Genomic DNA, 8,465 nt, shown 5'->3' on the forward strand with positions numbered 1-8,465 from the left:
TCACCTAGATTCAAGCTTTGAAAATAATTTAAAATTACACAAAAGCTACAAAATTGAGCTCAAACCACAAAGAGTTTCAATTTACCTAGCAATGCACCATACTCAATTAGCTTCTAGTATTATCTAATTCACTCAAAATGATGGAAATGACATCTTCTCCATCTTTTAGTTTTCTTTAGATCTCTCCAATCACCAAGTGCTAAGTGTAGAAATGATCTCTATTTATCTCTTTCTCCCATATATATAGCCATTGATGCCCTAATTGACCATGTATGTTGACCATGTATTCTATGAACATTTCATCAACCTTTTTCTTCAAATTTTTTTCCAACAAGTTATGTTTTGCATCACAAGCTTAATTGCCACCAAAAGAAAAATAAAATAAAAATGAAATTATCAATCAATATCTTAAGGGGGAATGCTCCAGGATTGGAGGTCACCCCTGTGAATCATAAAAGTTATAGAGTCAAAACATTACTAAAAACCTTAGAGAGGCCAACTTTTATTTTCTAGGGATGTATGTGTGATTGCAAAACCTTTTGAAAACATACACAATTAGCTCTCTTAGGAATCAGCGCGTACTAAGTCACTTGATTGTTCATGCGCAAGGTTGCTTTTGCCCTTGCTCATTGTTTTCAGACATGCTTGATATCACTTGCTTGCTGTTCTACATGCCTATTTATCTGCTTGCTTACTAAAATGATCAAAATCAGTTGCTATTGTAAAATTGGTCCGCCTTCTCGTGCGAAATCATCTGGTCCTCACGCGAAATTAAATTATTGTTATGAGTCTTCACGCGGTCCTGCGAACTTCTTTGTGTGAAATTAAACTGTTGTCACTGACCTTCACACAAGATAGAAACTTCTTTGCGTGGCCTGTAAAACTTCTTCGCGCAAGACTTTGTCTCAACATTTCCATTTTTGGTCTATTTTGGCTATCTGTGGCCTGCACGCTACCCTTTTCTGCATCTGTTTGTCACTCTCTCTCTGCAAACAGTCCCAAACAGTGGCATCCTGCTTAGCTAATGACTTGCGATCCATACTTTAACTAGTCTTGTCTCTCAGTTATCTTGCTCTTGTCCTTTAGTACTTGTTGTACTTTGTGTCATGATAGTCATAATCTTTGGCTGTTCTAGCCTTCAAATCAGACTATTCATACCTTAGTATACTGCACTCTTATCTTACTTTTCTGAGACTACGTTCTAGTGTGGTCCTTGTCTAAGCTTTTTCTTTTTGTCATTGTTTATGACTATGGCAACTTGACTTATGTTCTAAAACTTGGCTGTCACTACTTGAAACATAGTACATCGAAATGGCTAACAACAAATGTGCTAAATCCAATATTCCTAGTGAGGAGGAAAAGCTACTTATTGCAAACATGAAGTAACAAATCCAATCAATGAGCACTCAACTTCAAAGACTAAAAGAAGAGGAAAACACATCATCAAAAAAATTCTCCTCGAGAGAAATTTTCCCTTCCTCCTATGATAATCGAAAATCAAATTCTTGTGATCTTGAATCCAAGATATTTGAGAACACTTCAAAAACACCCAAGAAATTTGGAAATATCTTTGAATAAAAACCTTTGGAACTTAAACCAAAGCATGATTTCACACCTTTGGGAAAATCTTATGACTTAAATTTGGAAGAACTTCTTAAAAGGAAACTCATTGTGTTACCTAAGGTCACTTTGGCGAGAGTTTCCTTTATGAGTAACTATTGTGCCTATCACAAACATAATTTGCATAAAAATTCGCATTGTAAGGAGCTAAAAAACAAGATCCAAGATCTCTTTGATAATGGCATAATTCAAAAATCTAAGCTCTCATCTACTTTAGATTCTACTCTCAAGAAGGATCAACATCATGAAACCATGTCTAGTAATGGTTCAAATGCAACTTCTACATTTTCCAACATGCCATCACCTTCTAAAGCGTCTAAGATTTCCAACATACCTCCACCAAACAAAGCACCTAATTCTTTTGCTATTGACTATATGTACCCTCAAGGGTTGCCTCTAAAAGAAACTCAAGCTAATCTTGACTTAGTTGCAAACCTCTCCCATACTACTCAAACCAAAGATCCAAAACCTCCATGTGTTGCTTCTCCTATTATCCCCACTCCAGCTATTCCTCCATTGTCCCTTCAAGAGCCTGTTATGCAGACTCCAGAAATAGATTCGAATACAAATTCAGATACTGCCTTATCCTTGGAATTGGTTTCATGTCAAGAGGACTACTTAAATGATGAAGAAACAAGTGTTGATCAAGATCAAGATTCCTTCATCCCCTTTCAAATCTTCCAAGATCTCGTGCCTCTATCTCAAGAGTCACATAGTCCTCCATCTCCCATGTCATGCACCTCTAATAAGCAAGATGAAGATATTCCTTCCACCAGCCTTAAGGAGACTATTAAAGACCAAGAGAAGGATACTTTTCCTCTACTACCTAAGATTCCTTTTAAAGAAAGTGTTCCCTCACTCTCTTGTTCTACCTCACTACATTCACTTAAAAACAATTCTCAAGCTTTAAATACTCCTATCAAAGGTATTTCTCCTATAATAGTTACTCATAAATCTATTGATGGCTTTGGTCATATTGCTCACTCTAAAGATGCTGATATCCATACTCATGGTCTGTTCACATCTTCTAAATCTATCCTTGGTTCCTATCCATCTAAGCTAAAACCTTCAAGTCTTCCATCCATATTGGGACCTTATATTCCTCTATCTCCTATTGCCACTACTAGCTCATTACACATTCCTCCTACCCTACCCCAAGATCAACAAAGATACACATACTTGAACTCTTCACATCCACCTTTCCATCTAAACCAGTCATATTGGCCTCATTCATCCATAAATCCCAAGTCCTTTGGAAGCAATTTGGATGATCAACTCAAACACAAGTGCACGAATCCATCCTCAAAAGTTCACTATGTCTCCCCTAATCGACATGTGAATGTCAAGAAGGAAAATATGAAAAAGAGACCGCAAAGGTCCACTATTCAAAGAGCTCAACCAAAGAAAGTATGGGTTCTTAAATCTATTATTAAAGAAATGCGTTCCAAAGCATCTAATGAAAAATCAAAAGCTATATGGATTCCCAAGTCTCTTTTGAAGGACTTGAGTATTGAAAAAAAATCAAAGTTGACATTCAAGCTTCCAAAGGCTTTCACTCCACCTTCTTCCCAACATCTTCCTAAAAAGGTTTCAAAGCCTTCTACTCCACCTTCCTCCAAAATTATTCAATCGCCTCATATATCTAAGCCTCAATCTATTTCATCCATATTTCCTCCATCATTCCACTACCCTTCAAGATGTGTGTCAATGTTGATCTTGCCCACTTTTTCTTCTCCCCTTGCACATCCCTTTCAATATCCTATCCACTCCACCTTTTATCCTTCCATCCCATTTATCTTATCCATAGCCTAAACCTTGTCCTCCATATATCTTTTCTACTATCTCCCTCCATTACTCTATCAACATCTTTGAGCATATCTTTCTATGGTCTTGGCTTATCATAATTTATCCTTCCAATAGGAGCACTATTCAAATTGAAGAAGGCTTGAATTCTTTCCAAAAACTCTAAAAATCCAAAAAAAAAAAGGGAAAAAAAAAAAGAAAAAAAGAAAAAAGAAAAAATGTGCCTTGGTGAAAACCTAGAAACAGGCGCCTTGGTAGCAAAAGTAAAGAAAAATAAATCTATCCTATGGTGAAAACCACTTCTTCTGGCACCTTGGACAAGTACCATGATGAAAACCTAGTAAATAGGCATCATGTGTAATTCTTCCATCCATGACATCCGATCATGATCTTGCTTATCCTTCAGATGTCCTCATTCCTGATGTCATTCACTCATAACCTCCATAACAAACTTTTCTATCCTATTCAGTTAACCCTTTGGTCTTGATCAATGAAAGAAAGAAGAAAACTTAGTTCTTAGCAATCTCTTGACATGGTCATTTTCTTGGATTACTTACATGATACCCTTCATTACACCATGAGCTTATATTGTTATATCCTTTTCCCTAGCTTGGGTAATCTTGTGAAGGCTTTCCTTGAGGGTAACATTCATTGCTTCATACTCCTTGCCTATCTATCTCCACTTATCCACTAGCTTGCTACTACATATTGTCCTGCACCTTGCTAGACACTGGAATAAAATCAAGGTAATCCTTCTTGAGAGCTAGTAATCTCTGACAAAGTTCTAAAAATTTGAAAAAAACCTAAAAATCAGAAAAAGTCCTAACAAAATTGTTACCCTAGTGAAAACCTAGCAATAGGTGCCTTGGTAACACCAAAAAAATTGAAAAATCTCAAAAATACAAAAAAAAGAAGAAGAAAAAATACAGAAAAAATTGAAAATTCCAAAAAATGCAAAAAAAATAAAAAAAGAAAAAAATACAAAAAAAATTGAAAATTTCAAAAAATGGAAAAAAGAATAGAAGAAAAAATACAAAAAAAATTGAAAAAACAAAATAAGTGCCATTGATGAAAACTTGGAAACAGGCATCATGGTAGCAAAAAAAGAAAAAAACTTGCCAAGAAGGTGAAAACCTGGTAAAAAGGCACCTCTTGTTCCCAATGCCTCATCTTGCAGCGTACCTTCAGGCTTTCTGTACAGTCGCTTTCATGCTTTTTCTACTTTCCGCTCATGTATCCATGGATTGAGTCTTGTCATAGCTCGGGGGCATTCCCCCCTTACTGTCACTCTTTTTGAGATTCTCCTCATAGAATCTCCTTTGCGACAGTCACCAGTGGTCCTCACTGCGTCTGCCTACTATCACCAGTGTCACTCTCTTTTCGAGATTCTCCTCATAGAATCTCCTTCGCGACAGTCACCAGTGGTCCTCATTGTGTCTGCCTACTGTCGCTAGTGTCACTCTCTTTTTGAGATTCTCCTCATACAATCTCATTTGCGATAGTCACCAGTGGTCCTCACTGCGTCTGCCTACTGTCACAAGTGTCACTTTTTCGAGATTCTCCTCATAGAATCTCTTTCACAATGGTCACTAGTTGTTTCAGTTGTGTCTGCCTACTGTTGCTCGGGTTATGTCTCCAGATTCTTTTATGAAAGATCTCTCTTGCGTCAGTCACCAGTCGTCCTGGCTATGTCTGTCTACTGTTGCTCAGTCCTTCTTAGGTTCTTCATCGTGAAGATTCCTCTTTGACCTCAGTCACCAGTCATTCTGACTGCATCTACCTACTGTTATCACCCTACTAAAGAGATTTCTTTCAAATGTATTTTGGACATTGACACTTGACATCAATCCAAAACATTGAATTCAAAAAAATGATATATTTGTTTGGATATGCTGAGCTTTTTCTTTGTTTGATTTGTTTTTTCTTTATCATATCTCCTCGAGCAACTCGATGATGTCATCTTTGACTAGAGAAGTAATGACTGGGGGCATGATCTTTTCTTGGCTTTCTGTTTGTGGTTTAGTTCCAACAAGTTGATACATTCCTATAAAAGAAGTGTCCACTATAAGAGCCTCCATCTTGTATTGGATGACCGTGTGTACCTCGACTCCTTTTATACAGATACATCAATGACATTGGTTCTTCTCCTTGTTTGTTGGAGTGAACCCTTCATACTATAGTACATATTGATACTTGTCCTGCTAAGTGAACGTATAGGTCACTGTGAGTATATCTAGCACACTTTTGTCTTAGGTTACGAATGCAAGGATCATTGCAGGCAAAACAAATACTAAATACTTAGCATAAGAGGGATCTCTCGTGTAATTGGTGTGCCTGACATGCAAGCAACATTTAGGTCATCCTAGCGTCTATGCTTTGATGCTTATGTTAACTTGCTACATTAAAAGGGACAAATGTTTTGGTCATTCTGGCTTCTTGTGCCTTAAATGCTTACATTTAATCCCGACAAACCAATAATGTATGTTATATTCATATTCCCATGATTGCAATGTCAATGGGAATTGTATGACCTACGAGCTTTGTTCTATATCCGGTGATGATTAAATATCGAGGCTCATTAACCAGACCTAGGGTTGCATTTAACATAGTCTTGCATTGCATACTTCACTTGCATAAGCATGCGATTCAATTGCAAATCTACTTTCACCTTCTCTGATGAGGGATTGCTGATCTCTTCAAAGTATCATGTTCTTTCACGAACTGCACAAATGATTGATTAATAACCCTCTTGGCTACTTTGGTTGCTCTGAACCCATTTTTCGGGATCGAATTTGAAATCTGACACACTTAAGTGGCTCAAAATGCATTTAAATTTTTTTTGTGCAATCCAAATCTTTCTGATACTTTGCAATTCTTGGAATCTTTTCAACTCAAACTTGGTCTTTTGGATCTCGAAATCACTTCGGATTAACCTCCAAATTTCTTTTGATCATTCTGATATCTTCATATTTCTTCAGATCATTCTGATCTCTTTATATTTCTTCAGATCATTCTGATCTCTTTATATTTCTTCAAATCATCCTGATCTCTTCATATTTCTTCAAATCACTTTGGATCAACCTCCAAATTTCTTTTGATCATTTTGATCTCTTCATATTTCTTCTGATCATTCTAATCTCTTTATATTTCTTCTGATCATTCTAATCTCTTCTATATTCTACTAAACCTTGGATTTCTTCTGTATCTTTCATCACTCTCCTTACATCATACTTCTGGTGTGTCATCTTTCAATTTCGCTCCCCAGGGGGCAGGATGATTACATCATTGAACTAAATTTCAACTCATTTTGAGTCTCATTGCTTGGGGCATCTGGTTCCCATTTTATGTCCTTCTCACTTGGGGCATCTCATTACTTGGGGCATCTTCTCCTCCTCTTTCTGGCATCCTTGTCATCTACTTCATCTTTTCATCATTTGATCACATCTTATAACATTTCTGATCCGAGTTTGATGAACAGGTATCGGGATAGTCTAAACCCTGACACCTGAGGATCAAGCCTTGTTCTGGGGATGATTCTACAACTCATGATTAGACCTTGTTATCTTTTATCAATTTTAGGTATCTAGACGTTCTGTCTAGATCCTTAAAGATTATGCTCCGTTCTGGAGATAGTCTTTTATATGCTATCAATTTCAGGTATCTAGGCATTCTGCTTGGATTCCTTGGGATTAAGCTCTGTTCTAGATATTGTCCTTAAAAGCTTATCAATTGGTCTCCGTGTCATCACCTTCAGAACCAATCTCATCTTCGAATCACATTTTCTGATTTTTCTTTGAATTGAACGTGTTGCTCGCACATTCATTCAAAGAGGGGCAAAATGTAATACCCCAAAATTGACTCATTGCCATGATACCAATTCTGGGCCATTTCTGATCAATCCTAAGTCCTATTTCACTAGGAAAATTCTTATTCTGCTACTCGCTACTTGACTTAAATGTCAGATGCAGAAAACCCTAATCTGCATTCATCATGCTTATTATTTAATTCCTATAGTATTTACTCATATTAGTTACATTAAAAATATTGATTAATATTTAATTTAATTAATAAGTATTTATACTTTAATTAAATTAAATTATATCCTAAGGCTAATGTCCTATGGAATTAAATTTATTTAATTTAATAAATATGCCTATTTTAATTAATTAAACAAAATTATTTAATTAAATGGAGAACTTACTTCTAATTAATTAAACAAAGCTTTTTAATTAAATGGGAAGTCATTCCTAATTAATTAAATGAAGTTATTTAATTAAATAAGAAAAGTGCCTCTAATTAATTAAATAGAATTATTTAATTAAATAAAAAAGGTAAGTATGAGAACATATCTCATTTTATTAAATTAAATTATATCCTAAGACTAATGTACTATGGGATTAAATTTATTTGATTTAATAAATATGCCTATTTTAATTAATTAAATGAAATTATTTAATTAAATGGAGAACTTATTTCTAATTAATTAAACAAAGTTATTTAATTAAATGGGAAGTCATTCCTAATTAATTAAATGAAGTTATTTAATTAAATAAGAAAAGTGTCTCTAATTAATTAAATAGAATTATTTAATTAAATGAAAAAGGTAATTATGAGAGCATATCTCATTTTATTAAATTAAGTATCTCACCAAAATCTCTCTTTAGTTCAAAAAAGGAAATTCCTAGTTCACTGTTGATCAAAAAGGAATTAAATCAGTTAACTCCTTATTCTACTCAAATTGAATCAGTTAACTCATTATTTTACTCAAATTAAATCAGTTAACTCCCTTTAATTTGGGAATCTTCCTTTATGACTGAACTTCACCTTTAATCCTGACCGTTGATTGAAATCGATCTCAACCGTTGATGGATTCTAGGAAAGTCTATTTAAGAGACCCTCATCTCTTCATTTTGAGAGAGGTTGAATGAGAATTTGCATCGAATTACTGCTGGATTGTGCATTCATTTGAGCTCCTTACTTTCATAAGATATTCATTTTCTAGCTTAATCTCATTTAGCATAATATGCATACATTTTAGCATA

Source organism: Cupressus sempervirens, chromosome 3 (genome assembly GCF_028749045.1).
Source record: "Cupressus sempervirens isolate cs-2001-9-10 chromosome 3, ASM2874904v1, whole genome shotgun sequence".
In the NCBI taxonomy this organism is placed as follows: Eukaryota; Viridiplantae; Streptophyta; class Pinopsida; order Cupressales; family Cupressaceae; genus Cupressus; species Cupressus sempervirens.